At 47.9% G+C, this 26,179-nt stretch overlaps 1 protein-coding gene and 1 long non-coding RNA gene across 2 annotated transcripts in view; both read left to right on the top strand.

Moving 5' to 3' along the window:
* The first annotated feature begins 613 nt into the window (after window positions 1-613).
* LOC309539689 overlaps window positions 614-26,179 on the top strand; it is a 51,143-nt gene continuing 25,577 nt past the window's right edge. Inside the window, exon 1 of the long non-coding RNA XR_014222955.1 lies at window positions 614-676. This is a non-coding gene — a long non-coding RNA (uncharacterized lncRNA). The remainder of the gene's footprint in view (window positions 677-26,179) is intronic.
* The window catches only part of HAS2 (hyaluronan synthase 2), a 44,061-nt gene continuing 25,577 nt past the window's right edge, over window positions 7,696-26,179 (top strand). Inside the window, exon 1 of the mRNA XM_082235708.1 lies at window positions 7,696-8,340. The gene's annotated coding sequence lies outside the window, so the exon portion shown is untranslated. The remainder of the gene's footprint in view (window positions 8,341-26,179) is intronic.

Below are 26,179 nucleotides of genomic sequence, written 5' to 3'. Positions count from 1 at the left end.
TATATATTTTGACTGTGTCAGAGCAACACGGCTACCTACCTGAATCTACAAACACCACAATGACTCAAGGATAATTAGAACCATGTCTTGCTCGTCATCCCCATCAGCGACAAAGCCCAAAGATATGTAATTTCATCCTGCAGCACATATGCTGCACCAAATTTATTTATGTACAAATACATAGTGTATGATATAAACTTTTCAGGTGGAGGTGTTTACACAGAAATATTAAAGCATTAAGCATTAACAAAAGCTACTTCTGCTTTTCGGAAAGCTGTTTATACTTTTGGACCCCTTCCAACTCTACAGATCTATGATTCAATCAGAAATATCAAAATAGGAAAATACAGTGGTGCCTCGCAAGACGAAATTAATTCGTTCCGTGAGTTTTTCGTCTAGCGAATTTTTCATCTTGCGAAGCACGGTGTCGGAAAAGTTTCAAAAATTGCCAAAAACCTCAAAAAAGGCTACCACACCGCGTTCTATGTTGCTCCTTGAAGTCAAGTTGCAACGGTGTTAAGAAAAAGGAAACAAACTTGCAAAAAATGCAAGACGTTTTCGTCTTGCGAAGCAAGCCCATAGGGAAATTCGTCTTGCGAAGCAGCTCAAAACCACAAAACCCTTTCGTCTAGCGAGTTTTTCGTCTTGCGAGGCATTCGTCTTGCGGGGCACCCTTGTACCAGGCCACGTTCAATGTGTTATTATTGGTACAGAGAACCCTTAACAGGTTGGGAACAGTTTACCTATGGCATCACATTACTCCATCCATGCAGCGGCGTAGCGTGAGTTGTCAGCACCCGGGGCAAGGCAAGTAATTTGCGCCCCCTAACCCGGGGCAAGGCAAGTAATTTGTGCCCCCCTAACCCCTAACCTGCCGATCTGAGGCGAGTTGCCGCTGGCGCTGCCGCCCAAACGACACCGCTTGCCCGGAGGAGGAGGGGGGCAGAGAGGCAAGGAAAATGCAACATGGCCCAGCAGCTGCAGCAGCAGCGGCAGAGGCGGGGCTGTGAGGAGGGGCTGCCTGGCGCGTCCTCCGCGGCCCTGACACGCGGGGACCACAGCGAGCGCTGAGAGCCACTGCCTGCCGGACACCTTCAGCCTGGACGCACGCACAGCTCGTTGGTTCCGCGAGACATGGGGCTCTGCTACAGCCTGCGCCCGAGGCTCTTCGGCGACTCCGGAGGCAGCGAGCGCGCCCCCCCCCCGATGTTGCGCCCGGTGCGGCCGGCCCCCCTTACACCCCCCACGCTACGCCACTGCATCCATGCCCACTCAAATGCTTGATCTGGGAAAGGTGCTTATAATATTTCCACACTTGTAAAAAACTGAACTTTCAGTGTAGCAGCACCTACAATTTGAAACTCTGTTTACAGGCAGGTGCCTTTGCTATACTCTTTCTGGTGCTGCTTAAAATATTTTTGTTTGGGCAAGCCTTTCCAGACAGATGTTGATAAGTTCACATCTCTTGTACTGTTAATTTTAATCATTTAAAAATGGTTTAAATTGCTTTTTAAGTGGTACATAAATTTCATGATATAAGCCCAAGCAGTTCAATTAAATCAAATGTTTGGAGGATTATTTGCTTGGTCTGTCAGAATCAGACTGACCTTTATCAAATTCTTTTTGTATATCTCCTTTCCCTTTGGCGCCTTAAAATGGGATCCTCTGAATTGAGCATCTTGAATAGATTAGCTCTTCCGAGCTCATAATCAAATAGGTTAGCATATCATCTCTTCCTAGAGGAGTCAGATAAGGCCAAATACATAGGAACATTTTCTGACAGATCACATCAGATTATTGTAAACAGGAGAGAACTTTGACAACTTCTATTAGCATAAGCTGGTCATTGGCAACTCAGACAAGAAGTTCCATCTGGCATAATGCAAGGATTCCTTAGTAAAGTGTGAACTAAGACTTCTCAGTAGAGATTAAATTACCTGGAGCACAACACAGCACAGTTTGAAGACGGATTTCAGAGAGAGGGATTTACATATGCACCAATGTCTCCCATGAATATTTGCGGGAATCAAAAGTGTCAATTCTTGCATCAGCTTCAGTGCAGAACTGATGCCGACTGATCAATTAACTTCACAATCACAGATTTTTTTAAAAAGCCCTTTCCTTTAAAAGCAGTCAGTTGCCAAAAGCTTGTCAGAATGTGACAGTCAATTATGACTTACATCAGTCACTCAATCATATTATATAAATGTGGCAGCATTAATGATGTTATCTCCTGACTTGGTTCAGCAGACAGTTGATTTTTGACTTGCATCCCAGTCTCACTTGTTCCAGCCTCACCTGTTCCAACTTGACCTTACGGCACTGGGCAAGCCCCTGTCTTTCAGCCATCTGTAAAATGGGCACAATAATGTAGAGTAATATAAGTTTTCCCAGTAGTGATGTATGGAAGTGAGAGCTGGACCATAAAGAAGGCTGATCACCGAAGAATTGATGCTTTTGAATTATGGTGCTGGAGGAGACTCTGGAGAGTCCCATGGACTGCAAGAAGAACAAACCTCTCCATTCTTAAGGAAATCAGCCCTGAGTGCTCACTGGAAGGACAGATCGTGAAGCTGAGGCTCCAATACTTTGGCCACCTCATGAGAAGAGAAGATTCCCTGGAAAAGACCCTGATGTTGGGAAAGATGGAGGGCACAAGGAGAAGGGGACGACAGAGGACGAGATGGTTGGACAGTGTTCTCGAGGCTGCCAACATAAGTTTGACCAAAGTGTGGGAGGCAGTGGAAGACAGGAGTGCCTGGCGTGCTCTGGTCCATGGGGTCACGAAGAGTCGGACACGACTAAACAACAGTATAAGTGGCTAAAATCAAGACTGATCCGCAGCAGGAGCAAGGTCTGAAATAGGTGACTAACATCCCTACAGTATTATCAACTTAAGCTGCCACTGAATAACCTGGATTCCCCCCCCACACACACACCTTACGGATTTGTGGAGTCCCTCTCCAGAGGATACATTTGGGGGCTAGACTCCAGATCAGCCTTCCCCAGACTGGGGCCCTTCAGACTTTGCTGGACTCCAATTCCCATCATCCCTGGCCATGGGCTGCACTGGCTGGAGCTGAGGACAGCTGGACTGCAGCAACATCTGGAAAGTATCAGGTTAGGGAAGGCTATTCCAGGAAGGCAAAGCCAACAGGCAGAGGAAGCTATTACGGGGCAGGCTGAGACAGAAAGTGGGTGAGCAAAGGAGATTTGGTGAGCGGAGTCACCACTAGGCAAATGAGGTCAAAGCCTGAGCTCCTTATATATATATATATTAGGTCCTCAATTTTGCAGCTCAGGCACAAAGCTCACTTACTTCTCTCTTCACCTTATCTTCCTTACAGGGGTGGGGTTTGCTTTTATATTTATAGAAACATTTTTATGTCACTCTTCCATGTGTGTTTGTGGTGTATAACAGTTTTACATAAAGCTGTACACACACACACACAAAACCCCCACACATAAAAAGGTTGAAATCAGAAGCCAGCCAACTATTATTGCTGTCATGAAGGAGAAACAAGTGGAGTTAAGTACTAGACCATCAAGAGTTAAGAGGTTTCCAAGTTCCAAATCTAACAGGCCAGATTCCTTCCACAGGTAAATATCAGAGCTCTCCCACTTTTAGTTCATCTCTTGAGTAGTTGTTTTTAAAACAAACAAATAAATTTTATAACAGGTTTTGTTTTGTGTGTGCCTATGCCTTTTAGGAACAGCATTTCCTGACAGATTTTCACATGAAATAGTTTTCATCACAGAGGGAAGCGAAATCAGTGCGTGTTAGCCACCTTGAGCCTTTGGGAAGAATGACGCTATCCACGATTTCACTACCCACAAAGCCAGGAGTCCCTTCTTTTAAAAATGCTTATTAAAAAATGTGTGTGTGGAATCATGTGCCTTGACTGTTGGTCCCACCATTGTCTTGGCCACACAATACACTGGAGTCTGTCTTCACATGCAGGGGAAGTCCCTAACTCATGGAGGGTTTGAGAACCATCGGCTACCTTCACCCGGTTTAGCCAGCCAGTTGAAGCTGTTCCCAGGGTGCGGCTGCTGTCGCATGTTGATAGCTTCTAGGAGCCACAGGTGAGAGCTGAGTGAGGACCAAAGGTGGACAAACTACCCCAGAAGAGCATGACGTGCCCCCACCAGGGGTACTATTCCTCCTTTAATACCCCTTACACCCCAAGGATGCGTTTTGTTGTTGTTTAGTCGTTTAGTCATGTCCGACTCTTTGTGACCCCATGCACCAGAACACGCCCGGCACTCCTGTCTTCCACTACGTCCCACAGTTTGGTCAAACTCATGTTAATAGCTTTCAGAACACCATCCAACCATCTCGTCCTCTGTCGTCCCCTTCTCCTTGTGCCCTCCATCTTTCCCAACATCAGGATCTTTTCCAGGGAGTCTTCTCTTCTCATGAGGTGGCCAAAGTATTGGAGCCTCAGCTTCAGGATCTGTCCTTCCAGTGAGCACTCAGGGCTGATTTCCTTCAGAATGGAGAGGTTTGGTCTTCTTGCAGTCCATGGGACTCTCAAGAGTCTCCTCCAGCACTAGAATTCAAAAGCATCAATTCTTCGGCGATCAGCCTTCTTTATGGTCCAGCTCTCACTTCCATACATTACTACTGGGAAAACCAGTAGTTTTACTATACGGACCTTTGTTGGCAAGGTGATGTCTCTGCTTTCTTAAAAAGGATGCATTATAGCCCGGCAAAAAACATTTAAGGAGGGAGTTGCATAGGGTTGCCATATATCCAGAATTTCCCGGACCTGCATTGAACACCTCAGTCAGCAGCAATGTCTGGGCAGAAGTCAGAAAATGACGTCCAGGGAAATCCAGACATATGGCTACCCATGTTAGCAGTGTCGTCTTTGCCGATTTTCCATTAAAATAGCTCAAAAACGTCACTGTTTGAAATATGGCAACCCTTAAGTAGATAAGGGGAGAGAACGGATGTGGCTGGGGAAGATTTGTGGCCTGAGGAGAGTTTTGAGAGCCAGCCAAGAGAGAACTGGAGGGCCAAATTCAGACCCCGGGGCTGAGGTTTGGCAGGCCTGGTCTAGAGACTAGAACCTTTATGAAAGGGTTGGCGCAGAAAGGCAAAGAAGGAGTTGCATAGAAAGGCATAGGATTTTGCCAGCTTTTGGCTTCTGCTGCCATTGCAGCACCACGGCCAGGTGGTTGGGGAAGGAGGCGTGAATGCCACATGCCGATTTGATTCTTCGGCTTAAGGTTTCCGGCATCCTTCCTCAGGGTTAGCTTCCTCTGGACATCCAGCAGATGTCCAGGAAGCAAACTGCTCGCTCAGAATTCTATCTGAAGCAGATTATGGGGAGTTTGCCCACATACTAATAAGGGGAAATGTCAGGGAAGACAATCCGCATGCCTGTTTAACAGAACCAGATGCTCAATGAATGGGAACTGTCAAGAGAAGCCATTCTGACGCATTACAGCTAGTTGGCGTTTTTCTGCCATTCAACCTCAGGGGAGGCAGATTGATACAAGCTTTTCACTTGGGTCCATGTGCATATATTTGCAAAAAATATTAGAAATCATAGGACCTTTGGCTAGACCAGAGGAACGGCATGGCTTATAATTTTCTAAACAGTGCCACCTGGTGGTGGTCAGTTTTCTTGAAAATCTGTTGCAGGGAAAATGTAGAGCGATCACCCCCCACAAAAAATGTTATATATATATATGAAATAGTACCATGAATTGACAGGAATTTAGTAGTCATTATTTCTGTACGCCAGCCGAGAAAAGGGGGGCACTGATTGATCACAGCAGTTCCATTTCTCTCAGCTGACAATATTGATGTAAGCAAGCAGAATGCAGCAGCAAAATTGGTAACAGGACTGATCTAATTCCCCATACATTTCATTAAGTGTATTGGGCACCATTGTGTAGATGGGCAGGATATAAGTCGTTGTCGGGGGCGGGGGATGTTGCAATGTGTAGAGCTCCCTGTTCAGGATTCTCCGCTCTCCGTTTCCTTACGTCTCTTTTTCACCCCTTACCCTGATCATCCTTCTGTGGGTCACAGAGCACGCTGTGTTTTCAGTGGGCTGCTTTTGGGGTTTACTCCCTTAGGATTCAGCCCCACGAAAGAGGGGTTTGTGTGTGTGTGTGTGTGTGTGTGTGTGTGTGTGGCGCTGTGGGTTAAACCACAGAGCCTAGGACTTGCCGATCAGAAGGTCGGCGGTTCGAATCCCCGTGACGGGGTGAGCTCCCGTTGCTCAGTCCCTGCTCCTGCCAACCTAGCAGTTCAAAAGCATGCCAGTGCAAGTAGATAAATAGGTACCACTCCGGCAGGAAGGTAAACGGCATTTCCGTGTGCTGCTCTGGTTCACCAGAAGCGGCTTAGTCATGCTGGCCACATGACCCAGAAGCTGTACGCCGGCTCCCTCGGCCAATAAAGTGAGATCCGCAACCCCAGGGTTGGTCACGACTGGACCTAATGGTCAGGGGCCCCTTTACCTTTATATCTCTAAACCTCAGGACTCACCCAAACCTGAACACCTCTCAGTTTTGTGTGAGTGGTCCTGTTTTGGCACTCACACCCAGAACATGAGAATTAAAGGGGATGATCGATATCGGGAGTGGGCAAACTGTGGTCCTCCAATTGTTGGTGGACTTCTAGTGTCATCAGCCCCAGCCAGCATGGCCTAAAGGTGAGGGATGATGGGAGCAATATCTCGCGGTCCACAGGTTCTCACCTCACCTGAACTAAAGGAAGAAATGGAGAGGTTCTGGTTCAGATCTAGTCGTGCACATTTAGTCACGAACCACACAACTCACGACTAACACAATGGGGGTGTGCATTCTCCCACTACAGTCAGTGTAGTGGGCCTCGAATGAACATGATGGCACTGCCATGTGTTTGCATATCAAGATGCACATTCATGTTCCCAACAGCTGCCTGCACAGAAAAGCCCAGTTTTGCACATGGATCTTCCTGGCTGGATTGGGACCAGAGCTTCGGATGCAAAGATGATTTCAAAGACTGTTTCGTGTTGTCGTCCCCTCCCCCTTCTTCCAGGCTTGCTCTCCAAAGCCAGGCTCCTTGGCCGAGGGACCGTGAATGGGTTTATTTCTCCTTTCCAATCGCCTGGAGTCCCTTCCAACCATATCCCTTATTATCTCGCAAAGCTGGGCTGGATCAAGGAAGCAAAGCCAGCTTGTGTAAAGCAATTCCAATGAATTAAGAAATCATCAGAGAAGCAATCCCTCCAGCCCGCTTCCTTAGAAGAGGGGGGGGGGATATGAAACCTGGATTTTTTAAAAATATATTTTTAAAAAATGCAATGTGCACCAGAAATCATTTACTACCCAAAACATACAATATGATTCCGGAAGGTGAAATGAGTGGCGGAATGGAGGGATTTCAAAAGCCCAACTCCCCTCTCCCCACCCCTTCTAACACGAAGAGGAAATCAGGTGGTAGTGACACATGTGTATTGTATTTCTCTCTCTCTTTTTTTGCAATTTCTGTTTGCAATTAATTTAATTGAATTCACTCGAGTTTAAACTGGTCCTGTTGAATGGGCAGTTCTCTCCCTCTTCTCTCTCGCTCTCTCTCCCCCCCCTCCAACTTACAGGAGTTCCCTCCCTCTCTCCCTCCTCCTCCCCCCCACCCTTTCCACCCTATTAAAACAACCTCCAAGCCTTCACTGGTTTAAAAAAAAAAAAAGGAGAAAGAGAGAGAGACCCCTTAACTTGGAGCAGGCAGAATCTCAGCAGCCAAGGGGAGGCAGGAAAAAGAAGACGGGAGAGAGAGAGGCAAGAGACGTCTGGAAAATATTATCCACCCGCTACTTCCAACTGCTGAGGCTGCTTGCTGCTGCTACGCCGCCGCCGCCGCCGAGCCTGAGATAGAAGTTCCATTCAGCCCGGACCAAAGAGAGAGAGTGTGAGACTTTTTTTTTCCCCCTTCCCTCTTTTGCCTGTTGATGCTGCGCCGCCTTCAACTTTTCTTAGCAACTTCTGCGGCGGGCGCCTGGACTCTTCACCGCCAGGAACAAGCCCACCGTCTCCATCTCTCTGGAAGCCAGCTTTGAGGGAAAAAAATAAGGAAGGGGCAAGGAAATTTGGAGAAAAAGGCCAGAAACTTGAATTTTTTTAGGGAACTGGGATCCAGGTGGGGGAGAAAAGACCCCCCTTCTGCTCCCTGTTTTCTTCCCCATGGTTTGCAGGCCGTTGGGATCCAGCCCCTCCAAACACCCTCCCGAGAGCGTGAGTTGATCTATTACCTCAATCTGGGGGGAGAGGGATTCCAGGTCTCCGCACCGCGCCGACGGCCTCTTTGTAGATCTTGGATGAGCAGAGAAGAACTGCAAGGTGAGTGAGGGTTGTTTTTATATATATATATATATAAAAATGGCAATTTTATTTCTGTTTAGGTTTCTTGCAAGAAATCGGGTGGGGGGATTTATTTATTTTTAGATAAGAGGCGGACATTGCTTCCGAGGAGGGGGACAGAGAAATGTGTTTGTGGAGCGCCATCGAGGCAACTCTTTGCGCGCGTGTGCCTTTTAAACCGATGGGAACGCAGGTCTCTGCCCCGAGGAACAGCCTAATTTAATTGCCGTTGATCACCTGAAGCTTCTTTCAGATAGTGCTGTGCATCTCTTTACTGCATCCTGTTTTGGGGAAGCTAAATTTAACACCTAGGCTACCTTGGGCGCGTCTTCAGGGCTCAGGACACGATCCTGCCAAGGTCAACCGCGTTTTAAGGCCTGCGCGTACTTACTTGGGAGTAAAGCCCGTGTGGGCCTAAGCATGGTTAGGTTTTTTTTTTTTGGGGGGGGGGGGAGCGCGCTTCTCTTCTACTGGGGAAAAATGGTACTGGGAGGTGTTCACCTTTGGCCGGATCTTGCCCGTTTTCTTTATCCTGGTCTATAAATCGTTTACCAGCCCCGAGTCCTGCAAATGCATTAAGATCGAGGATCGAGCGCCAGGGTTTTGTGGCAGAAGAGCACTTACTCGCGAGTAAACCCCATTGGAAGGTGCTTGTGCAGGAGTAAATGCATCTAGGTCCTCCTAGGGTTTGGTCTCTTCTCTCGTTTCCGTGATAATTGTGGGAACATCCATAAATTCGATGGAGGGAAATCAGTAAGCCTACTCGCAAGTAACTGGTGGGGGGCGTGTCTTGTACGCCTAAGTAAAGGAATAGTATTTTCCTCTCGGCTTGCAAGAAATATATATAATCACACGTATGAACACACCTATGTAAGCTATAAAAGGTTCTTGGGAGATTTGGAGACATTGATCTGGTTCCAAAATATCAAAGGAGCAAGTCTATTCCGGAAGGCGGGTCTGCTTTCCCCTTCTCTCTCTTTTTGGACTGCATACACTGTAGCTATTTAGACACTTGTAAAAACATGAAACGTGACTTTGCCACGCCCTCCCCTCCCTTCCCGGTTTCAAACGGGTGGAAGAGAGTGGAGAAGGAGCAGAAGGCGAGAGGGGGAGGGGTGTGGGTGTCAGATTCCCAGTGATTTATTTATTATTTTTTAAGGAACAGATCTGTCAAGGCAAGGGCTGTGAAACGAAGGAGCCGTGTTCATATGCAGTCTGAATAGCCAGATGCTGCGGTGGTAGTGAGGAACATCTGGCTATTGACACCCCCCCCCCGCCAGCGACCATGGCCAGAGCTGCTGGGAGTTGGGAGTCCAGCAACATCTGGAGAGCCGGTCTCCCCCTCCCTGGAAGAAACATCTGTCTGCTCGGTGTTTGGAGAGGGGTGTGTCTGGTTTAGCGAACCCTTTTTGGAAGGCGCTTCGAAATGCTTCGGGGGGAGGGAAGGGAAGCAGAGATAGGTACCCACCCTATATTAACACGTGGGCACCCTGACTCCTCCACCCCACCCTCAAGATCTGAGAGTGCCTCTTTACTCAGCCCTTAAGCCTCGCTGGCTTCAAAGTCCCTTACTCCCAGGTTGTCTATGCGTAGGATCGCTGCCGCAGCTGGGCGCCGTTTTACAGGAGAGGAGCTCGCCTCCAGGCCTTGCAAGGCTCAGTGCTTTGCTACCTAAGTGCGGTGTGTGGCCGTGGATCGGGGCGAGGGTTTTGCTTTGGTTTTTTCCGGGCGGGCAGGGTTGAGATCCTCTGCCTTGGAGGATGGGGCGCGCCGGCAGGCGAGGGAAATGGAAGGACGTGGCATCGGCTCCGGAGCCGCGCGCGTGCAGGCAGGGGCCGATCCGCTCTCCCCCCATCCGTGGGGCAGGACAAAGGGAGCCAGGCTTGAGAGGAGGCTGCGCTGGCCCCGGTTTGGCAACCGCCTGCCGGGCTCCAAGATGCCTATCTCTCTCTCCCTCCATGCCCTGGATGGAAGCCACCTCATTGTTATGTTCCCACTGCTTTTTTTCCCTTTTTATTGCTCCGGATTCAGCAGCCTTTCTTCCCTCGTGGGAAGGCGCAGCGAGTTTAAAAGCAGGGTCCTTTTGCAAAAGACCCAGTGCAAAAGTGTCTGGTTGCAAAAGGCTTCGACAGGGCGCAGCTGGAGCGGTTCAATTATGGGGAGGCGGGGAGAAGAGGCCGTGGTTATGGGCCAGAGTCCAGAGAGGCGACCCACACGTGTGCAGCATTCGCCCCTCCAGCGCATGAAAACAAGCCCCGGCCTGCCTGCAGCCCCGCGCCCCCTTGCAAGCCCGGGGAGAGGCGTCTGGGGCCCCGGCCACTTCCTAATCCCCGCCTTCCCTTTTTGCAGAGCGAGCAAAAAAGAAGAAGAGCGAGGTCGCTCAGTAAAAAAGCCAGGCAGACTTTTATTGCAGGCTGGGAACCCACGTGGCAGCAGGCAAGACCCGAGATGCAGGGAATGCCGACGATGAGGTCACTGTGTGGGAGGGTCCGCCTCCTCCTTTATGACGCGGCGCCGCACCCTCTCCTGATTGGCTCCGGCGATCTGGAAGGGGTTCCCCCGGCCGATCCGTGAGACAAGCACGAGGGAAGTGGGGACTTTTTCTACAGCTGGCGTCTCTGAGAGGGAAGAGAAAAAGGAGACGTTTCAAGGGGGTTCTTGGCATAAGAAGCGCCTTTCGACTTCCCAGCCCTGCCTAGAGAGTCAGGGGATGGAATCTGGGATCTTCTGTTCTCCCACGGAGCTCAAACTCCCTCCCCCCTTTATTATTATTTCGGAATAAAAATTTGAGCCACAGCAGATGTGGAAATGGATTGGAAAACAAAAAAGATATATGTTGGCAGGGGGGACGGGGACTTCTAGAAGTACTTAATTTACAAAATAGAACATCCACAAAGTATAAAATCAAGTATAAAGGTATTAAATCAGCATCTGCGTAAGGATACATTCCCAAATTATAACTATAAATGAGTCTCTTACATATGTACGTTAAGTATTATAGGATGATTAGGGCTGCCATGCATATGGGATTTCATAGGCGGAATTGACGTCTGTTTTTTTTTTAATTGACGGGGGAATTTACAAAAGACAGCGCAGGTTTTTTTTTGTGTGTGTTTCCTTCCTAAAGAAAGCTCAACAGCTTTGGGGTGTCCCGGTTTTTACTTTTTGAAACATAGCAACCATAAGGATGATACTTTCCTCAATATCCCTTGATGATGTTCTTATTTTGAAAAGATAAATAGCCATATTTTGCAATTTAAAAACTTACTTTGATATTATACTGCACTGAAATGTTTAACTGTTTGTTTGATTGCCCTTGAATCTTCCCGTCACGCTTGTCCTCCTCTCCTGCCACAGCCTCTGAGAGCTGATGGGATATTATACCATATAACTGCTTTAGAAATATGGGGCTTGAAGGTTAAGCAGTTTTTTTTTATCCCATTGATTTTGGGGGTTGTGAGGGAGATTTAAAGCAGGTGATTGTGTGCTTCAGATGGTGACTTCATACTAGGGAGCGAGTCCCACGGAGCTCTGTAAACATGCTTAGGCTTGCCTTCCTCTAGCCTCTGCCTTACAAACTGCATTTATTTCCTTAGACTTCAATATGAGTGCATGTGCTCACTTTTCCTAGTACAGTGGTACCTTGGTTTACAACCATAATCCGTTCTGGAGGTCCGGTTGTAAACCAAAACAGGTTGTAACCCAAGGCGCACTTTCGCCAATGGGGCTTCTAAAAAAAGGGGGGGGTTGTAATTCAAAAAATAAATAAATGGGTTGTAATAAAAAAAGGGGGACAAGCACTTCCGGGTTTGACATGGTTGTAATCCAAAACGGTTGCAAACCAAGGTACCACTATACAATACACAAGGTTGTGTACAATAAAATCAAAGGAAACATTGAGATGAAAAGGAGTCACCCAGGTACAAAACCTATTTCCATAGATGCAGGCTGGAGCTAATATTGTTTTACCTGGGTTGGAAGGCGGTTATGTTCGTCTACGGGAGTATAAGAATTGTCTTAACCATTTTAGTAAATGTGTTAAATGTACAAAAGGAAAATAACCGGGGAGTGACCTCACTCCCAAATAAAAGGATTATTTTAGATTTTAACCATTTAAAACAGATGTGGGGAATTGGTGGACCTTCATATGTTGTTGGATTCTAGCTCTCTCAGTATTAGCCAGCATGGCCAGTGGTCAGGGATGATGGGAGTCAAAGGTGCCAGCTTTTCTAGATGATTGAGGGGCCTGACATAAGTCTCAAGGAGCCGGGGGGTGGAGCCAAGCGCCCTCTGGAAATTGAAGAGGCCTGGCCCTGCCCCCCTCAAAAAATACATTGGGGTTGGGGCCAAAACTGCCTTGGCCCCCAGGGGTCTGCCCCCAACGATGGGTGTTCAACATCTGGAAGGTCACAGATGCCCCATCCTAGATTTGTGGGCTTTGTTTGCATAAACAGAACTTGGGGTTTGAGGTGATGGGAAGGGACCCTCTGTGACGTTAACATATGAGAGTGCTGGAGGTGAAATAGTTAAACAGGTTGCCCAGTCAGGACCCGGGGGGGGGGGTGAAGTCAGTGGGAGTATAAAACCAGTTCTGGGAGGGGCAAAGGGAGAAGTTCTTTGGGAGTTGGGTGGTTGGTTGGAGTGGGAGTGAATTGGGATAGAGTTTGTGGGTAGGTTGAATTAGTGTAGCGAAATAGGCTGAGTGAGGAACAGTTAGGGGCTAGGAAGACAAGTAAATATCTGAGAGGTGGTTTAGCGAGTGAGAGCAGGTAGCGGAAGTTATAGGACTGGATAGGCACCCCATGAATGTAACTGACCGATACGGTTTATGAAACCACACGCTTGTTAAACTGCAATAAATAACAAAAGTTTGTTTCAATTTAACCCTGACTGGACTCAGTATTGTCCCAGGTAGGGCCTGGGTGGTGGCTGCGAGAAATAAAGTGGTGGCACAGGGATCAATAGACGGTGACGCGTCCGGGGACCCTGTGTGATCGCCACACCCTCCTTCCATGCACACAATACAGTGGCACCTCTGGTTGCGAACGGGATCCGTTCCGGAGGCCCGTTCGCAACATGAGCAGAATGCAACCCACGTCTGCGCGGGTCGCGATTTACTGCTTCTGTGCATGCGCATGATGCCATTTTGCACGTTTGCGCATGCGCGAGTGGTGAAACCCGGAAGTTACGCTTTCTGGTACTTTGGGTCACCGCGGGATGCAACCTGAGAACGCTCAACCTGAAGCAAAACATAACATGAGGTATGACTGTTAATTGCACTCCTTCCTCTTGCCCCAGATTGACCAAGAAAGCAAAGGCATTGCGGTTGGTAGCACAGAACAATGGAAACAAATAATTGGCTGTATCAAAAGTCCTTGGTGGTTACATCCAGCACATGTGCTCAGATCCTTTGAAGAAACCAAGGACCCGAGCACACATACTGGAAGTAAGCTTCATTCAAATCAATGGGATAATGCTGAGCAAAGATGCTTAGGATCAGGGTATTAGAGAGAAATAACTTTCTCAAGGCCACAACAAATCCAGTCTCCAGCCTTGAAGGCCGACTGGACCTCATTGGCTCGCCACTGAATGCTCTTTGAAATTGTGTGTAACTGAAGCCACATATATTATCCCCAGTGGTTTCTAGTTTCCACACATCTTTAAGTAATAGCTATCAGCAGGAGCAGAATATAAAACCTACCACCACCCAACAGTCTGCACAGGGAACAGGACAATGAGACAGCTTTGAAACTTGAGACTTGGCCTTTTCAGTTCTCTTCCAACCCACTGAAATGAGATGCATCAATTTGCAAGCCAGCAGAGGCTGCAGTCCAACACAGGCATGCAAAGGAATGAGCCTCCTTGAATTCAGTGGGACCTGCTTTTGAGGAAATCTGCACAGGCACAAGCTATCCCTGGGAAGTCTGTTTCACTGAAATAGATGAGGCTCGCTCTGCTGCAATTAAGTGATTAGAGAGCTGAAAGTTGAGGCTAGTTTAGCTTCTGATGGTTCAAAATATAATTGCTGCTGAATCATTCAAGGACAGCAGTGCTCCTCCTGCTTTGCGCTGTATCAAGACCTGTATGCTGGGATGGTAAATAAAACCATACATAAGAAGAACAAGGGACATGGTTGGCGCTGTGGGTTAAACCACAGAGCCTAGGACTTGCTGATCAGAAGGTCGGCAGTTCAAATCCCTGCGACGGGGTGAGCGCCTGTTGCTCGGTCCCTGCTCCTGCCAACCTGCAGTTCGAAAGCACCTCAAAGTGCAAGTAGATAAATAGGTACTGCTCAGGCGGGAAGGTAAACAGTGTTTCCATGCGCTGCTCTGGTTCGCCAGAAGCGGCTTAGTCATGCTGGCCACATGACCTGGAAGCTGTACGCCGGCTCCCTTGGCCAATAAAGCGAGATGCACGCTGCAACCCCAGAGTCAGTCACGACTGGACCTAATGGTCAGGGGTCCTTTTATCTTTACCTTTAGAACCAAAGTCATGTTCTCCAGCATATTTTTACAGCAGGAGAAACCAGTGATGCCTTCACCCTTAGTTGCATTTGTCCTGTGTGACATGAACATATCAGCAGGCTTGAGGAAACCCCAAGGTTTGCAGAAGTATGACAAATCTATAGAAAGGGGAAACTCCAAAAACAGCTCAATGATGAGGACTAAGAGTATATGCACGCTATACCTTCTAAAGCATATTTGAAACAATTTCTTTGCCTCCAAGAATTCTGGGCACTGTTGTTTGCCCCTCACAGTTACACTCCTCACAAACCTGAACAAACGACAGTGCCCAGAATTCTTTGAGGGAAAGAATGCACCTTGAAGGTGCTTTGAAGGTACATTGGTACCTCTGGTTAAGAACTTAATTTGTTCTGGAGGTCCATTCTTAACCTGAAACTGTTCTTAACCTGAGGTGCCACTTTAGCTAATGGGGCCTCCCGCTGCTGCTGCTGCACCGCCACACGATTTCTGTTCTCATCCTGAAGCAAAGTTCTTAACCCGGAGTATTATTTCTGGGTTAGCAGAGTCTCTAACCTGAAGCGTCTGTAACCCGAGGTACCACTGTGAAATATGCTCTGAGTCAAGAGTGGATTTCATGCTCTTTATTCAGCTCATAGTGGTGAGGAGGAATGGAAGTTCCCTAGAATGTCTGCTTTATATACATTATTTACACAATGGGCCCCACGTGATTGGCTAATTCCGGGATTCTCCTGTAGGCCAATCAGGTCGCAAATTCACTTCCACCTGGAGCTGTATTGGGTGGCTCCTATGGACCAATCAGACTGCTGCATTCTGGGTCCTATTGTTCTAGGACCAATCAGACTGCTGCATTTTGGATCCTATTCAACTCAGTACATAACACACTGTATACTGTCTGTACACAAATGTGCTCAGTGGGTACAGAATGCTGGCTAACTTGAGAGGCATTGAACAGAAAACTTGTTGGGGGGAGGAATGTAAACAGAGTAGCTAGAATCCTGAGCAGGCGCATAATGCAATGTGTTGCAGGTCTCTCCTGTAGTTCAGGGGGCAAAGTTGTATTGATATTTGTTAACGTTCCAGCCATTCACACAGTTTGCGATTCTGCAACGTGTACATTTAGCCACCTCTACATAACTAGTTGCCAGAGGTGGGTTTTTCTTTTGCTAATTATATAGGGAGTTGGGTTTACCTTTAGCCGGTCCAGTATTGCAGGGACTATTTCCTAGCATGTCTTTTCATAGAGGGGCTCGTGTACCTGCACACATCACTCCGTGACAGGAATGTGCAAAATAGCTACTGCATGATCTAGCATGGAGAATGGTTTGAAAGATTGCCAGATAAAACCTCGCTTTGGTCACAGGACAGGCTATCTAGGTAGCCTTAAGGCAAATCCTCACCTCTTGCCTGGTTTTATTAAGGATTACTCAATGGCTACTAGTGACGCACAGAACCTAGGACTTGCCGATCAGAAGGTCAGCGGTTCGAATCCCCGCGACAGGGTGAGCTCCCGTTGCTTGGTCCCTGCTCCTGCCAACCTAGCAGTTCGAAAGCATGTCAAAGTTCAAGTAGATAAATAGGTACCACTCCAGCAGGAAGGTAAACGGCGTTTCCGTGCACTGCTCTGGTTCACCAGAAGCGGCTTAGTCATGCTGGCCACATGACCCGGAAGCTGTATGCCGGCTCCCTCGGCCAATAAAGCGAGGTGAGTGCTGCAACCCCAGAGTCGGTCACGACTGGACCTAATGGTCAGGGGTCCCTTTACCTTTACCTTTACCTTTACTAGTCCTGATGGCTACGCATTAGTTTTAAGTGCAGGAGGCAGTAAACCGCTGAATGTGAATTGCCGGAAATCACAAGTTGGGTGAGTGGACACTTTTGTGTCCTGCTTGTGGACTTGCTGTGTGTGTGCATACTTCGCTATTGTAAGAGCAGGATGCTGGACAAGACGGGGTTTGGGTCTGATCCGCCAGGGCTCATTCTTTGCTCTTTTTGGCCACCACTCACCCCAGCAATATGGCAACAATAGCACTTGCCCTCCCTTATTGAGCCTGTTAGCAATTGCAGGGATAATAAATAGGATGCGCTCTGAACATAAGCACATGCAATCCTATGCACACTTACATGGGAGTAAACAGCATTGGAAAAAGTGCAGTTTATGTGCATGCATAGGATTGTACAATATGAATGCAAAGTATTATTCTCACTTACCAAACACCCAACACTTTCACTTCCAGCACAATATTGTTCAATGGAGGATATTCACATGCTTAGTTATGTGAGTCACTGGGTACTTCCAGTCTCACAAAAGCCTTCCTTTTTCTCAGTATAGTATCCATCCCTCCCCCTCATTTATTACTAAGAAGTCAACATTCCTTCCCAAAATGTTGGCATCCCCATACTTTCCTCACTGGCATCCTTCAAATGATATTTGCACCATCTTTCTTTCTTTCTTTCTTTCTTTCTTTCTTTCTTTCTTTCTTCTCCAGAAATCAAAATACAATGCAGCCTGAAACAGGATGACATTACAGTGGATGCTCGTGTTGTGAATGTGATCCGTGCGGGATCCACGTTGGCAACCCACAGTGGCGTGTCTGCACACACGCTGGTTGCAATTCGGTGTTTCTGTCCATGCGCAAACGCCGAAACCCAGAAGTAACCCGTTCCCATACTTCCGGGTTTCGGCGGGTTTGTAACCTGAAAAAACGCAGCCTGAAGCGTCTGTAACCCGAGGTATGACTGTATTGTCCCACCAGGTGTGCAGTCAGTCCTGGTTGGCGATCCTGCTTTCTAGTGCCAACTCACCTTGGCATTTATTCATTTCTCCTGCTTATATCTCTTTTCCTCCCATGAGCTCGAAACGTGCTTCTGCTACACCTCCCACTTTATCCTTGCAGCAAGGTAGATCAGGCTGAGAGACTGTGACTGGCTCAATGTCACCCAGTGGGCTTCATGCCTGAGTGGGGATTGATGACAAAGACACCCCCCCCAGCCACACTGATGCTGTCCAAAGGAAAGGAAAGCAATACGTTTGGCACCAGCTGGGTTGCTGGATTTGCCAGAAGGAAGCGTACAAGACTCCATCCAACCACCTTAGGGACTCCACTCTGTATTTGTGTGGGCTTTGCTCCTTGGCCTTTTCATTCCCCCCCAAAGATGTCCCTTGTGTGGTAATATTCCCACCCCGCCCAACTAGCAAGGTGGGAGGGGGGGCTTGTCTGTTTCACAATTAAAACACCCGCTTTATAAAGTGGTGTGGGAACCAACACTGCAGAACAAGCTTGTGGCTTCTCTTCTGCCACAAACATAGAGTGGTACCTCTGGTTAAGAACTTAATTCGTTCCAGAGGTCTGTTCTTAACCTGAAACTGTTCTTAACCTGAGGTACCACTTTAGCTAATGGGGCCTCCTGCTGCTGCCACGCTGCTGCTGCAATATTTCTGTTCTCATCCTGAAGCAAAGTTCTTAACCTGAAGCACTATTTCTGGGTTAGAGGAGTCTGTAACCTGGAGCGTATGTAACCCGAGGTACCACTGTATTGCTCTCTATTTTCCTTAAGTCACCTGGAGTCATTACCACTGGGATGCCAACTTGGAGCCAACTCTTAGGGGCCAAGGTCCCTTTGGCACCCTCAATAAAATATGGGAGGGGGGCCACGCACACCTAAAGTTGATCAGAACTGCCATTCAAATGGTGTGTTTGTGCCATGTCTACTGACTTGATTATGTGGGCCAGAACTTACCTGGGCCCCCCATATTTTATTCCAAGTTGGCATCCTTGGGTTCCAGTTTTATACTCCCTATCACTAATCCAGATTGGTTAGAACCCTTATTTTGACTATCTGCACTCTTTGGAAGCAGGGAGAGACCTTCATTTTAACAAAGCATAGGTAAAGGGACTCCTGACCGTTAGATCCAGTCGTGGCCGACTCTGGGGTTGCGGCACTCATCTCGCTTTACTGGCCGAGGGAGCCAGCGTACAGCTTCCAGGTCATGTGGCCAGCATGACTAAGCTGCTTCTGGCGAACCAGAGCAGCGTACGGAAACGCCGTTTACCTTCCCACTGGAGCGGTACCTATTTATCTACTCGCACTTTGACGTGCTTTCGAACTGCTAGGTTGGCAGGAGCAGGGACCGAGCAACGGGAGCTTACCTCATTGCGGGGATTTGAACCGCCGACCTTCTGATCGGCAAGTCCTAGGCTCTGTGGTTTAGACCACAGCGCCACCCGCGTCCCTTAACGAAGCATGCCTTCAGCTAAAAGGTGTAAGACTTGAGAGCAATGGCGTAGGCAAACTGACAGTTCAGAATAGGGCCCCACGCCTTTTAATTCAATGCTACTCGGAGACCCCATATTGGGGTCTCTGAGAATGTACAGCTGGTTTCATGTTTATAATGGCCTGATTTTTTTATTATTATTTCTTTTTTCATTATTGAAAGCTGGGCTCTCTCCTGTTCTTTAATTTGCACTTAAAACAGAGACCTGACGTCGGCTCTGTCTGATCCCTGCAGCGAAGATCAATGACATGTAAAAAATCTGGAAATGATAAATGAGCGGGAGACTAAGGCAACTGGGCTGCAGAGCAGTAAAGCCGTACAGATGTAACATAACTATTCAGTTTCCCCTTCCATTGGCTCTTAAAACTGGAAGGGGAAAGAATGCTGACAGCTATTTTATGTTCATAATGAATGAACGCTGGGAATCATTTGTACTTCAAAGATGGATTTGCTTCTGCTGCTGCCAAAATTAAGTCTCAGCCAGCTTCCCAGAAATGGGGGGTGCCAATCGGCTAATGTAGCAATCGGCTAATGTTATAATTTACAGGTGCCTGCGTACGGTTCGAATGTAAATACAGTAAGTGTGAATGTAGGGATGATCACCCTCTGAAACTCCTTCTACAGCTTTTCGGAAGCTGAAGCATGCAGCAGATCTCTGGTTCATCTGACTGGTTCCTGGCACAACAGAAAATCATGTCTTGAATCTGGGGAGGCTGTTCCTGGAAAAGAGGCGGTCTGAGAGGAGAATGGGTCAAGTCATGTGAGGGAGAACTTTAGGTAGAGGTGGTAGAAGAATAAAGATAATCGGTAAAGGACCCCTGGATGGTTAAATCCAGTCAAAGGAGACTACGGGGTTGCGGCGTTCATCTCGTTTTCAGGCTGAGGGAGCTGGCGTTTGTCCGCAGAGAGCCAGTGTGGTGTAGTGGTTAAGAGCGGTAGTCACGTAATCTGGGAAACCGGGTTCGTGTCTCCGCTCCTCCACATGCAGCTGCTGGGTGACCTTGGGCCAGTCACACTTCTGTGAAGTCTCTCAGCCCCACTCACCTCACAGAGTGTTTGTTGTGGGGGAGGAAGGGAAAGGAGAATGTTAGCCGCTTTGAGACTCCTGAAGGGGAGTGAAAGGCGGGATATCAAATCCAAACTCTTCTTCTTCTTCTTCTTCTTCTTCTTCTTCTTCTTTCCGAGTCATGTGGCCAGCATGACTAAACCACTTCTGGCGCAATGGAACACCGTGGCGGAAACCAGAGTGCACAGAAACGCCGTTTACCTTCCTACTGCAGCGGTACCTATTTATCTACTTGTACTGGTGTGCTTTCGGACTGCTAGGTTGGCAGCAGTTGGGACAGAGCAACAGGAGCTCAGCCCGTCACGTGGATTTGAATTGCCGACCTTCCAATCAGCAAGCCCAAGAGACTCAGTGGTTTAAGTCATGTGACATATTTAGGCTGCTCCTGGTCTTGAAACTTTACTCATTTGCATAGAATCATTTAGTCCTTCATGTAGTCAAAGCCCGGGCAATGCAGGGAATCCAGTACTATAGGAGAGGCATTTGTGGACTGTGGTCCATTCCAGTTCATTGTCTAAGTGGGTTGAGAGTAACAGGTGTCAACCTGATATTCCTTTTCTAGCAAGTGCCAATCTCCTGTATCTGCTCCAGGGCTTTGCCACTTGTCCCAACAACCTGGCCAGCTTGCAGTCATTTTGAGATCACTTCTGAAAGCTCCTCAATATGAAATTAGAACCGAAAAAAGCAAAAAAACCCAAGCCTTTAGTAATTATTATTATTATTTCCCCCTTGGACTGGAACGGAGCAAAACCTGAGCCATTGTTTGACAGTCATTACTTGAACCTGAACCAGAACAAGAGTCCTTAGGTTTCCAGTTTGTTTGGGGGGTTACAGCCTGTATTGGCTAGACGAGTGAGTGAGGAATTCTCCAGTTGTGGCTGTCTTTGACCTCAAGTGGGATTTCCTGGCTATTTGGAATTGTTCCAGCCACCAAGTCTTTCCTTTTGCAGGCTTATCAAATTTGTAACGAGTAGATTGGTGACTGGAACTGTGCCAAGCAGCAGCCGCAGCAGCAACAGTGGCTGCCACAATCGGGTCTCGATTTTTAACTATCAGATCCTGGGCATCAGATAGCAAAGGCCCCGGTTTCAAAGTCCTGTATCAAATGTCTGTGTTTCGCTATGACTGCAGTCCTGCCCAAGGCTACATTGCTGGAAACCCGTTGGCTTCAGCTGTGTTCAGGATTCTGGGCAAAGCAACTCGAGATTTCAGTCTTAATAGTGGGACAGATCTGGAAAGTGCTTGGGGATATCAATTTAGCTTGTGTGCTGATGGATTGCATTGCGGCAAGTGACAGAGCTTTTGCATGTGGAAGGTCTCTGACTCAGTCCCCAGCACCTCCAGGTATAGGTGAGAGAGTGGCCACCTCAGCCCATGAAGGTAGCTAGTAGTAGAAGAGGAGGAGTTTGGATTTGATATACCACTTTATCACTACCCTAAGGAGTCGCAAAGTGGCCAACAATCTCCTTTTCCCTTCCTTTCCCACAACAAACACTCTGTGAGGTGAGTGAGGCTGAGAGACTTCAGAGAAGTGTGCCTAGCCCATGCTAGCCCAAGGTCACCCAGCAGCTGCATGTGGAGGAACAGGGAAGTGAACCTGGTTCATCAGATTACTAGACTACTGTTCTTAACCACTACACCACAAGACCCGGGTTCAAACCTCAGCATCTCCAAAGTAATGGTCTGAAATCTTGGAGAGCCACTGCCAGTCAGTGTAGATAATTACAGAGGGGGAAATGGCTGGGGGTTTGTCTCCAGTAGAGGCCAACCACACACTCCAGCAATCTGCTGCCTGAGGTAGGCACCTCATCTTGCCTACTTCCCACAAGCCAGTTCCTATGTCCTTGTGAACACCTTCCATTTGGTTGGAATGAAATTAAATGCAGAAAAATGGATCGCATAATTTTTTTTAGAGTTGGAAGGGGATTGAACCTGCAGCCTTGGCATTATCAGTGCCACACTCTTACCAGCTGAGCTATCCAGGCATGATGCTTTCAACATGTATTTTGTATACAGTAAATGAATTCTACGTGCCAGGTTGGAGGTGAGTGGGGAGGGAGGGCCTGGCTGTCAACTTTCAGATTTGAAAATAAGGGATCAGCAGCCTCGAAAATAAGGGATCAGCAACCTCACCTGTCCCAGGGACAGTCTATGGGATATCTAACAATCCAGCAAGCAGCGGGAAATGGCGCTGGAATAAGGGAATTTCCCACAAAAAAAGGAAAGGTTGGCAGCTATGAGAGAAAGAGTGAGTGAGATACAGAGATTACTGTAAGTCCTACAGGATGCTTAACTGTAAAGCAACCGCAAGCAGCAGGGATCTCTTAATTGTCACATTGCTGCAAAGTCTACAGTCTTTGGCTAAACTCGCATATCAAGCTACCGAAGTCAAAGAATTTCCCACAGATTTTTGCTGTGCTTTTAAGTATGTGGCAAATCTCCCACTGAGTTCAAGGCAGCCCAAATTACATCTGTCAGGTTGTTTTGATTCATTTGAAACTATGGGCTTAATCAGCTACACCCAGGGCCTTTTTTCACATGACCATTTGGCTCAAGCTAATAACCCTTTTAACCTACACAGATTCTCCACCAGTAGTGCTTCTCCATATGTACCACAGCAAGGAGAAGCTGTAGTGGCAGCTTCCAGGGAGATCTCGCGAGAGCGCTGTGATATCTTGCGAGAGCTCTGTAAGATCTTGATATCTCTCCAGAAGCCATTGCCACACAACCCTGGCAAGGAAGGCCGGAGGGGGGCAGCAGCGGGGGGATGGCACCTTTCCTTTTTGCCTCAGGCGGCAAAACAGGATGGGCCACCCCTGGCATACATGTCACCAAGTTGAGCATAGCTGCTATGCTAGATTTCCAGCAGAGAGTCACTGTTGCTAACCAGGAGGGGAAGGCTGTGGGGATGTTGGCATGGTGCAAACGTACTGGCAGAACGAATCTGGTGCTCCTGCCAATGTGTTTGCACCATGCCTAGCTCTCCCTGCCACCTTGCTCCTCTCCATCCTGGTAAACCCCAGTCAGGTGTGGATTTAGGGCAGCACAACCAGTGTCCCCACACTGGGCACTGAGCCAAGGGGGTGGCTGCAACTGTGACGTGGTGCACGTGCATAATGGAAGGTGAGAGGTGGGGCACACCCATTTTGGCCTTGCACAGGGTGCCACTGAAATTTGAAAGGCCAAAGTCTCCCCCTGTTCCAGGGGCCCCCACCCTCTGGGAAGCTGGTGCAGCAGCTCTGCCCAACTTCACCAGCCATTTCTGAGCAAACCCCATTGTGCAGGGACCTGTGGACAGATGTTGTTAGACTGCAGTTCCCAACATCCCTGCCCTTTGGCTGTGGTGGTTGTCACTGATGGAGGTTAGAGGGCCACAAGTTTAGCAGCTATGGTTTACTGAGTTCAACTGGGTTTATTTTCGGGTAATAATAATAATAAATTTTATTTATACCTCACCATTCCCAGCCAGACCTGGGCTCAGAGTGGCTTACACCAGTAAAAACATAATGGGGGGGGGCAATTTAAAATACAGGTTAACATGCAATTTAAAATGCAGCCTCATTTTAAAAGTAGCCGATAAATAAAGACCATAAGGCGAGGGAAACATGAGGGTCAGACTGAGTCCAAACCAAAGGCCAGGAGGAACAGCTCTGTCTTGCAGGCCCTGCAGAAAGATGTCAAGTCTCACAGGGCCCTAGTCTCTTGTGACAGAGTGTTTCACCAAGTCAGGGCCAGTACTGAAAAGGCCCTGGCCCTAGTTGAGACCAACCTAACCACCTTGTGACTGGGGACCTCCAAAGTGTTGTCATTTGTGGACCTTACGGACATCCGCGGGGCATACCAGGAGAGGACTTCAGGCTTCACCTTCCTCTCCCTGTGGCTTCTCTGTTGATCTGAAACCTCCTTATGATGCTTTCTGGTAGCTCTTATTTTTGTCTGCTGCTATACAGAATCTGCTAATGATTGTCATGTGTTTGTTTAGGAGCCTTTGGAGGCTATTGTTCTGTGATGTTGTATTTTGTCTGATTATGCTGCAAACGGCTCTAGGATCTTGCAGATGACTTGGATGATGATGATGATGCACAGGACTGGTTGGCTTGGGTTCTGATAGCTGTGATTCCTGTATTGCAGGGTGTTTGGCTAAATGACCCCTGGGGCCCCTTCCAACTCCACAATTCTATGATCCTAACATAATCATGGTCTTCTTAGTTAAGTAGTTGCTTAATGGATTGAGTTTGGTTGGTGATTCTGGTTTTTGTAGATGGTTGCAGCATCAAGCAATATGTCAATGAACCACCACAGATACAGAACATCGCAAGACAGATTGTCCATCACCCCTTTATCTAATGCATAGTGGCAGTGGTGGAGCAAGTTGGGGGTGGTGTGCACTGGGTGTCAACTCTGAAGGGGGTGACATTTTGTGCACCGTCTGCCCACGACTCCTGCATACTGGGAGCCAATGTAGGTCTTTCAAGACCGGTGTTATGGGTCTCGGCGGCCACTCCCAGTCACCAGTCTAGCTGCCGCATTCTGGATTAGTTGTAGTTTCTGGGTCACCTTCAAAGGTAGCCCCACATAGAGTGCATTGCAGTAGTCCAAGTGGGAGATAACCAGAGCATGCACCACTCTGGTGAGGCAGTCTGCGGGCCTTAGCCTGCGTACCAGATGGAGCAGGTAAACAGCTGACTTGGACACAAAATTGACCTGCACCTCCATGGACAGCTGTGAGTCCAAAATGACTCCCAGGCTGCGCACCTGGTCCTTCAGAGGCACAGTTACCCCATTCAGGACCAGGGAGTCCTCCACACCCGCCGGCCTCCTGTCCCCCCAAAGCAGTACTTCTGTCTTGTCAGGATTCAACCTCTTGACAAGAAGCTAAAGGTCCCTCAACTCAGGACCCAAACCCTGGAACCACAAAAAGCTCAACAACTTTGGCCAACCCTTCCCTAAAGAAAGCTCAACAACTCCTTGCAATGATAATGGGTAGATCACAGCCAGTCTTTTTTTACTGTGAGTAGATGACAGTCTCTTGGGAGTCCAACCAGATTTCAGCTAGAGTCCAAAGAAATTTTCCACACCGGGTACCACCTGACCTTGCTATGCCACTGCATAATTGTTTTCAATGGAGCCAGTTCACACGTCCAGCTGCTCCGTCATCTGGCACTGAGAAACCAAGTGATGGACACAGACCTGTAAGAAACAGCCTTGAAACTTCAAACTGCTGGCGACACATTTTAGGGTGTGACTCTGTAGATCCTGCCAGACCAAGGGTTTAGATCTTTTAAGAATGCGTCTCCATTACAGAATCTGGAATAAGCTTTCTCTCTCTGAAGCTGTGCATGAAAGCAAGCTTACTGCCTTCTTTAAACCTCCCCCACTCTTAACTTTGAAATCTCTAAAAAGGGTTCCTTTCTCTTTGACTCCTGTCCTTGTGATCTGCTAGAAGTGATTGAATATGTCCTTTTCTAAGTTATAAAAGGGTGTAGCCCCCATCCTCCTCTCCCCCATGCCGTAAAGCCCTGTAAGACAGAAATGTAAACAGTTGATGAGTGTTGTATGGCTATAGTTAAGTAGAAAATCTTTTTTCCCAGCCTTTCAAAGGGATGGTCCTCAAGCATATAATGATGTCAGAGGGTGTAGTTCCAAATCAGATGTGGCCAACAGATGGTGTGCTGAATATTATCAGCATGCACACAGAAAATGGTGAATGTAAGGAAAATGTGAATAATGGGGAAAGGGGCAGAAGTTTGGGGATGGGTCTGGCTACACTGCCAGAGTCTTCGGTTTAGGAATACATTTCAGTAGAAAAAGTCTAACCATGTGAAACATCAATATGTTTTCTTAGCTAAGGCAGCAACCCTAAACTCTGCATTAGAGACGTAAAGATAAAAAGGTAAAGGACCTCTGGACAGTTAAGTCCAGTCTAAGGTGACTATGGGGTTGTGGCACTCATGGCTGAGGGAGCCGGCGTTTGTCCACAGACAGCTTTCCAGA

Source organism: Podarcis vaucheri (genome assembly GCF_965113315.1).
Source record: "Podarcis vaucheri genome assembly, chromosome: 8".
Taxonomy (NCBI): domain Eukaryota; kingdom Metazoa; phylum Chordata; class Lepidosauria; order Squamata; family Lacertidae; genus Podarcis; species Podarcis vaucheri.
The sequence above is the reverse complement of the archived record's forward strand: the minus strand, read 5'-3'. Positions and strand labels throughout refer to the sequence as shown.